Genomic DNA, 9263 nt, shown 5'->3' with positions numbered 1-9263 from the left:
GCTTTATGTTTAGAAAAGGAGTGTAATATGTGGAAGTATACTCAGTTTCCAGTAGGAAGATGTTTTCCTGATCTTTTTATTTTTAGGGTATTTCGGAATCAAGGATAATTTCTTTGAGCTGGGTCTCTTTATAAAAGCCAAAAATGAAGTCTCCTAAGAAACCCATCAAATTTTCCTTGTTATTGATTTGATTCATTCTATTCTCTGTTGAAGACCATGCTAAACAATATTTTAATATTAGCCAAGCTGCTATTAGCTCTTTGCTAGTGGTGAGATTACATGAAACATTTGAACATACGAGACCCTAACCTGGTCCTTTGACTATTAGGGACTGGACTCAACAGGGTTTGCCCACACCCACAGGAAGCCCACGGGCCCACGTGGCCTCTAATCACTACTTCATTTCAAGCAGGTTTATCTTTTGGAAAAGATCAGTCTTAAAAGAGAACAGTCACAATGTGTTAATCATTTCCTCCGAGGAAGGGGAAGAATTTGTGACTTTTAAGGGGTCATTTATTTTTTTATAGAGGGAAATATCCTATTAAATATACCAAAATATTTGCCTTAAAAAGAGTTAATTTTTCTCTGTGCTAATGCTGGAGAAAAATTTAGCACATTACTCTTTATATTTGAGTCGATAAGTTTAAATAGAGACAACAATGAAAGAAATGTCTAAATGTTTGGCTTTGTCTTTAAAATATGAAGCAAACGTTACCTTTGAGAGCTCTTAAATTCTACCATTCTGACTGCTGATTATGACGCTCCCTCTGCATCCCCCCCCCCCAGAATGTCTCATGAAATACTGATGCCCTCTTAACCTATACAGTCGTATTATCCTTTCTAATTTCAGTTTTGGCTTTTAACTTTCAATACTGCTGATCATCTTAAAAGGCACTCTTCTCTATACAATGCAATCTCTTATCAAAATCCCAGAGTTGTTTTTTAAAGAAAAATAGAAAAAAAATCCCAAAATTCATATAGAAACACAAAAGGCTGTTAATAGCCAAATCAATCTTGAAAACAAAACCAGAGGCATCGTACTTGCCGATTTCGAAATATGTTACAAAGCCACAGTAATCAAAACAGTCGGGTGTGGTGGTTCATGCCTGTGTTTCTAGCACTCTGGGAGGTGGAGGCAGGAGGATTGCTTGAGGTCAGGTGTTCTGGACGAGCTCTGAGCAAGAGGGAGACCCTGTCTTTACAAAAAATAGAAAACTTCGGCTGACCTTATTGGCACCCCTGTAGGGATGGCTGAGGCAGGAGAATCACTGGAACCCAGGAGTTTAAATTTGCAGAGAGCTATGATGACTCCACTACACTCTAGCTAGGGCGACAGAGAGACTGACTAAAAAAAAAAAAAACCAGGTACAGCACCTGTGGCACAGTGGTTATGGTGCCAGCCACATGCACCGAGGCTGGTGGGTTTGAACCTGGCTCGGGCCATCTAAACCAACAATGACAACTGCAACAAAAGAATGTGCAGGTGTGGCGAGCACCTGTAGTCCCAGCTACTTGGGAGGCTGAGGCAAGAGAATCACTTAAGCCCAAGAGTTTGAGGTTGCTGTGAGCTGTGACGCTACGGCACTCTACTGAGGGTGACATAAACTGTCTCAACCCCCGCCCCCCCCCTAAAAAAAAACAAAACCAGTATAGTACTGACATGAAGCCTGACATGCAGACCAACTGAACAGAATAGAGAGTCCAGAAATAAATCCATACATCTGTGGTCAACTCATCTTTGACAAGGGTGTCAGAAATACATCACATGTTGTAGTCTCTTCAACAAACAGTATTGGGAAAACTAGAAAGCCAGATATCCATATGCAAAAGAATGAAATTGGGCCCTACACTTCACTCCAGGTGGATAACTTAAACACAAGGCCTGGAACTTTAGAACTCTCAGAAGAAAACAGAAGAAAGGCTTTGTGGCATTGGTCTTGGCAGTAATTTCATGAATATGGGACCAAAAAAGTGTGGGACTGCATCAAAATAAAAAACTGGCACAGCAAAGGAAACAACAGAGTAAGAAGGCTACCTACCAGCTGGGTGTGGTGGCCCTGGCGTGTGCTGGTAGTCCCCGCTACTCAGGGAGGCTGAGGCAGGAGGGTCTCTGGAGTCCGGGAATTTGTATCCAGTCTGGGTAGCATAGCAAGACCTCATCTCTTAAAAAAAAAAAAGCAACCTACAGTTAGGAAGAAAATATTTGCAAACTGTGCAATTAAGGGGTTAATCTCTAAAATACATAATGAATTCTTACAACTCAGTAGCCCAATTAAGAAACGGGCTAGGTTGGGGCGCGCCTGTGGCTCAGCGGGTAGTGCGCTGGCCCCATATGCCGAGGGTGGTGGGTTCAAACCCAGCCCCGGCCAAACTGCAACAAAAAAATAGCCGGGCGTTGTGGCGGGCGCCTGTAGTCCCAGCTACTCGGGAGGCTGAGGCAAGAGAATTGCCTAAGCCCAAGGATTTGGAGGTTGCTGTGAGCTGTGTGATGCCACGGCACTCTACCGAGGGCGATAAGGTGAGACTCTGTCTCTACAAAAAAAAAAAAAAAAAAAAACAAACAAAAAAAAAAACGGGCTAGGCTTGGGCTTGAATAGACATTTCTCCAAAGAAGACATACAAATGGGGCCTTTGAATCCAGCCTGGGCCTGCCAAACAATGACTACAACCAAAAAATAGCTAGGTGTTGTGGTAGGTGCCTGTAGTCCCAGCTACTTGGGAGGCTGAGGCCAGAGAATCACTTAAGCCCAGGAGTTCGAGGTTGCTGTGAGCTGTGATGCCATAGCACTCTACCCAGGCCGAACTTAAGCCCAGGAGTTTGAGGTTGCTGTGAGCTGTGATGCCATAGCACTCTACCCAGGCCGATAGCTTGAGGCTCTGTCTCAAAAAAAGAAAGAAAAAACATGCAAATGGCAAAAGGTATATGAAAAAGGTTCACAGTCACTAGTTTTCAGGGAAGTGCAAATGAAGAGATGCCCCTTCACAACTGTGAAGGACATCTTCACAAGATGGTTACTAAAAAAAGATAAATGGTGAGGATGTGGACAAATTGGAATCCTTGCACACTGTTGGTGGGAATACAAACTAATGTAACCCCCATGGAAAATAGTCTGGAAGTTTCTCAAAGAGAGAACTGGCACGTGATTCAGTAATCCTGCTTCTGGATATGTATGTCAAAGAATTGAAATCAAGCTTCTAAAGAGATGCTAGCACTCTAAGGTTCATTGTAGCACTGTTTATTATAGCCAAGATGTGGAAACAATCTAAATGTTCGTTGACAGATGAACAGATGACGAAAACATGGTATAGCCATCCTTATGGGCCATGATCCCCAATAAATGCCTGAAACTTTAGGTAGTATTGACCCCTATATATACGACATTTTTTCTTATGCATATATATCTATGATAAAATTTAATTGATAAATTAAGTACAGTAAAAGATTAACAATAATGACAGTACAGTTATAACAATATACTGTAATAAAAGTTATGTCAACATGTTCTCAAAATATACTGTACTCACCTTGTGCTGATGTGAAAGGATAACATGCCTACATTGTGAAATGGAGTGTGGTGAATGAGTTACAAGGCACTGGGACATAGTGTTTAAAACTTACGTATTGTTTATTTCTGAGATTTTCCATTGAATATTTTCAGACCACGATTGGCTGTAGGCAGCTGAAACTTTGGAAAGCGGAACCACAGAAGAGGGATCTGCACACACACACAGGCATACTACCATATGTAACAACAGAGATAAACCTTAGGAACATGGCTAAGAAAAATAACCCAGTCGCAGAAAGACAAACCAATCAATAGGAAGTTCTGAAGTGGTTTGATTATCTGAACTGTCCATGGATGTCATAAAGAAGCTATTTAATTTTATTTAAGTCTGGAGATTTAAATTGCCACTTAAATTTTTCAGACACGAGTAGGGTTAGCGACTTTGGACATCAGAAAAGGAGATATGCACGTCAATTCTGTCTTCTGTAGCTGCAGAGGGGGGCAGAACAGTGTATTCCCAGACAAGCCCTTTCTCTATTAAAAATCTCACCCTTACAGCCAAGCCTAGGAAAACGGAATGATGGGCCTTCTGGCGGCCTTCATTACTCTCAAACCTTTGCTCTCCAGGAAATAGTTCTGTTACAGTGTTTTTGGGGGGTGGGGAGGGGTGGGGAAGCACTATAAGTCACCTGTAGACTGTAGGTGGCTCAGAGCAGGCCATGCTCTGATTCTCACCGTGGAAGAAGAGGAGAGTGAAGTGATTGTGCTACCGCTTAGATCAGAAATTTACAGACAAATGGAAATGTTTAGATACACGAGGCATCTAAAATAGTCAATTCATAGAATCAAAGAGTGGGATGGGATGGTGGTTGGCAGTGACGGGGGGGGGAGCTCTAATCAACAGGAATAAAGTTTCAGTTACAGAAGATGAATAAGCTCTAGAGATGTGCTGTACATCATTGTACCTATAGTCAATAATGTGCACTTAAAACATTGGTTATGAATGTAGATGTTATGGAGCCTGTGGCTCAAAGGAATAGGGTGCTGGCCCCATATACTGGAGGTGGTGGGTTCAAACCTGGCCCCAGCCAAAAAAAAAAAAAAAAAAAAATCTCTCTGCTTTCAAAAACATCTTATTAAGACTTGCCTATCTTTTTTTTTTTTTATAGAAATTGTTTTATTTATTTTTTGTTGTTGTTCTTTTGGCTGGGGCTGAGGTTTGAACCCACCACCTCCAGCATATGGGCCTGGCGCCCTACTCCTTTGAGCCACAGGCACCACCCTTGGCTTGCCTATCTTTTACATCTATTCCTTCCATAGCTTTTTCACCTCTCCCCCTCTCGTCCACACCATCTTGTGCTCTGATTTTGGCCTTCTTGTCTTACTTTCTCAACTTGCACTTACCACTATGCAGGTGCCTTCAAATTCTCTATTAAGTTCCAGGTGTTCTCCAAGGTCTGTCACACAACTCTCCTTGAGACACCTGAGAGGCTCTCGTTCCCCAAATCGAGCTTGCCAGCAAATACTTCTCCCCAGGATGACTGGTATATTGGAGGTCATGGAAAGAGTGAGGCCTTAGGAGTTAACTGCTGTGTTCAATATCTAATTCCCACTTACGTGTAATCTCAAGCAAAAATGTACTTCAATTCCCCAAGGTATTTTGAGCATGTACTTTGCTTCAGGTACAAGAGATGTAGCAATGGGCAAAACAGTAAAAAATGTCCAGCCTTATTTTAGTGGAAGAAGACATGAATTAACATAAACTTTATACTCAGTGGTGATATAGCTATGGAGCAAATTGAAAACCAGAGGGACTGGGATTGCAATTCTGAGCAGTGTCAGAAAAGAAGGTGACGAAGACCTGAAGGAGATGAGGAAAGAGCACTTGAGTCCAGGCAGCCAGACCTTGCCGGAGTGTTCTTGCTGTGCTCAGAGAATAGCAGGTGGGTGTGATATGAGTGGGGAGGATGGGAGACAAGCTCAGAGAGGTATTTGGTTTGTCTTTATTTTGCCCTTAGTGGGACCCGGAAGCTACTGGAGGGTACCAGACAGATGAGAATCCTGAAATGACTTAGGGTGTGTCTCTATATCTGCTTTCTCATCTGGAAAAAGATTCTAAAACTTCACAGAGTTATAAATAATAAATGATATAATTAATGTGTAGCCCCTAGTATAGTGCCTACTGCGTGACAAAAAAATCGATAAATATAAGAGTTGTTGAGAGATCAGATGTTGGACTCAGACCAACTTGGTTTTTATTTGTTTATTTTTATTTTTGTTTTTTTCAACTTGGTTTTTAAATTCCAGTTTTGTCACTGATTTACCAGGTGAGCATGGTGAAGGTACTTAACCTCTCTCTGTGAGCATTAATTTGTGCAATAACTTATAAGATGAAGACAAGTGTGTAAAGTATTTGCACAACGGTAGACATAGTAAGCACTCAAAAGAATGCACGTGTGTGTGTGTGTGAATATTTACAAGTGGGGGAAGACAGGGAAGGAGGGAAAAGGAAGAAATCTTCCTAATGAACACTATGAATACTGTTTGGGTGATGTGGGAAACTTTAGCCAGAATTCAAGCATTACAAAAGTAGTCCATGTGACCTAAAACATTTGTACCCCCTTAAGTATATGGGGCTGGCTACTTCTTGAGCCACAGGCCTGCCCAATATATATATTTTTGAAATAGAATCTCAAGCTGTCGCCCTGGGTAGGGTGCCATAGCACCATCACAGCTCACAGCACCCTCTAACTTTTGGGCTCAAGCTATCCTCTTACCTCAGTGTTTTCTATTTTTAGTAGAGACGGGGTCTTGCTCTTGCTCAGCCTGGTCTCAAACCCATGAGCTCAAGCAATCCAACTGCTTTGGCCTTCCAGAGTGCCAGGATTACAGGTGTGAGCCACTGCACCCGGCCTCCCCCTTAATATTTTGGAATAAAAGAAGAAATATTTAAGAAAAAACTTGGCGGCGCCTGTGGTTCAGTGAGTAGGGCGCCGGCCCCATGCCGAGGGTGGCGGGTTCAAACCCAGCCCCGGCCAAACTGCAACAAAAAAATAGCCGGGCGTTGTGGCGCCTGTAGTCCCAGCTGCTCGGGAGGCTGAGGCAGGAGAATCGCGGAAGCCCAAGAGTTAGAGGTTGCTGTGAGCCGTGTGACGCCACGGCACTCTACCCGAGGGCAGTACAGTGAGACTCTGTCTCTACAAAAAAAGAAAAAGAAAAAACTGACAAGAAGTTTTTAGTAAATTAGGTAAATTCTGTAAACTAGCCTTTCCTTTGATCATTTGGCAGTGAGCTTTGAATGGATTTGTTTTGCCTGTCTTTTACATCTATTTTGGAGAATGACTTTTGGTGAACTGGCCTGCTTCCTCTCCTCCCCACTCCTCGGGTACCTAGGACGAACCTGCCCTACAGCTCATGTCATACTGTGTCCCTGCTAATGTACACCTTGAAGATGTGGGCTTCTTTTTTTTTTTTAATCTACAAAACTTAGCACAGTGACCCACACAAAGCTGAGGAGAGGGGGGAGAGTAAATATTTACTGAATGAAAAAATTGGTCTTTACAAATTTCATACCAATAGATTATTTTCTTTCTTTCTTTTTTTTTCTTTTTTTAGAGATAGAGTCTCACTTTATCACCCTTTGTAGAGTGCTGTGGTGTCACAGCTCACAGCAACCTCCAGCTCTTGGGCTTGAGCGATTCTCTTGCCTCAGCCTCCAGAGTAGCTGGAACTACAGGCGCCCGCCACAATGCACGGCTATTTTTTGGTTGCAGTTTGGGCCAGGGCCGGGTTCGAACTCACCACCCTCAGTAAATTGGGCTGGTGTCCTAGCCGCTGAGCAACAGGCGCCGCCTGTTTTCAATATAATTGGGAACATAGTAGCACATTTATTACACTGACATTTAAACTTTCTTGCAATATGAAACCAAGAGCCCTCCCGTTGATAAACTGTACTGTTCTCTTCCTTCGGTTTGGTGATATACTACCTTCCAGTTTTCAGTCTGTGACTAATCAGTTCATAATCATCATGCAACTAGCTTCTTTGTTCTGAGTCCAATCGTTCCAATGTCCCTCGTAGGCAAAGGATGGACGTGCCCTTTTCAGGACTCCTTTTGCTTTCAAATATGGAATGGATTAAAAATAAGTTGACTGAAATAAAAAGCTGTACCTTTGCTTTTCTGAGGTTGCTTTGTTTCCTTGTAGAAGTCATGACTTTTGGAAAGAGAAAATAACTTAGAAGTGGGATGAACATTGCCAAATACCGGGGAATGCCAGGCACATGGGAGAGGGGGCAGCACGGGACGGTGGAAGGAGCACAAGGTCTGGCGTCAGAAGGGTGCAATTCAATTCCTGTTTTCACCAAGCTGTCACTCTCTGATGCTGGCAAATTTAAGTGGGCCCCCGAGCTTCAGTTTGCATCAGTAAAACTGGGAAGCCGCAAACCCCTCATCTATGTACTTCTTGGAGTTGTTCTTAGGATCAAGTGAGGTAACAGACCTGGAAGGCTTGGTAGACTATAAATCACTGCGCGAATGCCATCATGAGGGTGCCTGAGAGCAAGGAAAGGCTGGAGAAAGGGCTGGAGAGGGAGAAGAAAAGTATTTGACCTGAAAAACCATATAAAGGAGTAACTTTGTTTCTTCTCCCCTTAGAAAAGAGCTTTCTAGTAGTCCCTGCTTCTCTGAGGGGGATGTTTCAAGACTTGCGGTGGACGCCTGAAACCCTGGATAGTACCAAACCTAATATATACTGTTTTTTCCTATGCATGCACACCTATGATAAAGTTTAATTTATAAATCAGGCACAAGGAGAGATTAACAACTAATAATAATATAGAAACAATATACTGTAACAAAAGTTATATGAATGTGGTTTCTCCCTCCCCACCTCCAAATATTTTATTGCCTTGTGTCTTACCTTTTCTTCTTGTGATCTGTCAATCTGATAACTGAGATGACCACTAAGTGCCTTATGGATGGGTAACATACGGAGTGTGAATATGCTGGATAAAGCCATGATCACATCCTTGGGGAGAGATGGAGCAGGAGGTCTTGAGATTTCATCAAGTTCTCAGGACAGTATATTATTTACAGCTCATAAATTGTTAAAAAAAATTATGAATTGTTTATTTTTGGAATTTTCCATTTAATATTTTATAACCACAGTTGACCACAGTAACTAAAACCGTGGAGAGCAAAACTGTAGATAAGGGGGGACTACCATATCTGTCATGATTTATATTCCTGACCCTCCCACCAACTATGTGACCTTAGTCATCCAAATTGCAAATTTGGGTACAGATTCCTTCTGCCTCTGACCTTCTGTGACTCTTATTTTTGGTTAGGCAATTAATTATCTTTTAAACAGAAAAGTAATTTTGGAAACGACATGGGTACCCATTCAGTTCCCATTCCTGGTGCTCTTCATTCCTTTGTATTTCCATATGCTATGATTTTTCTTCTGCCTGAGAGACTTCCTTCAACATTTTTTACGATGTGGTTCTGGTGGTGATGAATTCTTTTGGCTTTTGCATGTCTAAAAATGTGTTTACCAGCTGGGTGAGGTGGCTCATAACTATACTTCTAGTACTCTGGGAGGCCGAGATGGGTGGATCACTTGATGTCAGGAGTTTGAGACCAGCCTGAGCAAGAGCGAGACCCCCATCTCTACTAAAAACAGAAAAATTAGCTGGATGCTGTGGCAAGCACTTGTGGCCCCAGTTACTCACGAGGCTGAGGCAAGAGGGTCATTTGAGCC

This window comes from Nycticebus coucang, chromosome 4 (assembly GCF_027406575.1).
Source record: "Nycticebus coucang isolate mNycCou1 chromosome 4, mNycCou1.pri, whole genome shotgun sequence".
Taxonomy (NCBI): Eukaryota; Metazoa; Chordata; class Mammalia; order Primates; family Lorisidae; genus Nycticebus; species Nycticebus coucang.
This window is presented reverse-complemented; position numbering follows the sequence as displayed.